Below are 1,173 nucleotides of genomic sequence, written 5' to 3'. Positions count from 1 at the left end.
GCTCGCCGGCTTGGGGCGGGAACTGGCTCCGTCGGGCGAGGGGAGGGAGGTGGATCAGCAAGTTGCATAGCTCGTATCCGGTGGGCTACCCAGCCGGCTTGGATGCGGAATAACTACTCTTCGTAAGCCATTGTAACAGTGGATAAAATGGTGGAGGAGATAGGGGAGCGGCGGAGGTGTGTGATTCTTGGCCGGCGTTTGGCCTCGTTTAAATAGGAGATTAAATAGACGGCGAACATGAGGAGCTCGGCCGGCGTTGCGTTTAACGCTGGCCCAGTCATGAACGGACGTGTGTCCAGAGTGGGTTTCTCGGCTTCCACACGGGCCGGTTTCACGAAGGCGTTTGAATGCGTCACGGAGGCGTCAGCCGGGCGTGCCGCGAGTGGCGCCCTCGACTCTGACCTAGGACACCGCGTCGTTCTTCCACTGACGTATGGGCTCTTTGGGTGCATGGCCTGCATGTCAGTGACCCAACGCTGGCAGCGCACAGCAGAGGAACCTTTGGTGGGCTAGGGCGGTCAGAAGTGGGCAGTTCATAAACCGATGATTGTTCATTGAGTGTGATGTCATCTTTTTCATGTAGATAAGCCTACTATGTTGATAGCTTGTTCGATACGTTGTGATTCATAAAGACCGCTGCAAACATCAATGTTTTGCTTATCACAGATAAGATTGATTAATACCCGTAACAATCCATGTCCTTAACAAAGGGTGCATGCACGTATAGGTTGAGCGTGTGTCTTGCATCATGTGATGTGTGCATGCAGGCGTGCGAGTGTTGCATGCGTGCAAGGGTACGTTTCAGTGTTGCATGCATGGGTGCGTACGTGCGTGTGTTTGTGAGTGCATGTGTATGTGTTAGTGTTCCACGCCGGCATGTGTGCGTGTGTACGTGTCAGTGTTGCATGCCTACATGCGTGCATGTCTTACGTGCGTGCATGTGTACGTGCGGGGTGAGGCTACACGTCAGTCGACTGACTTTTTCATCTCTGATCATTAGATTTTCCAACCGTTGGATACGAAATCAAGGGCCTCAAGTTTATCACCAAACTCCACCCCCCTGAGCCGCCAGCCACCACCGGCCGAACCGCCCGCCCCCGCCGCCCGTGGCCGGCCCGCCCTCCCCAAAACCACTCCCCACCGCCGGTCTGCCACCGCACCGGCCATCCCTCT

This window comes from Triticum dicoccoides, chromosome 7A (assembly GCF_002162155.2).
Source record: "Triticum dicoccoides isolate Atlit2015 ecotype Zavitan chromosome 7A, WEW_v2.0, whole genome shotgun sequence".
NCBI lineage: Eukaryota > Viridiplantae > Streptophyta > Magnoliopsida > Poales > Poaceae > Triticum > Triticum dicoccoides.
This window is presented reverse-complemented; position numbering follows the sequence as displayed.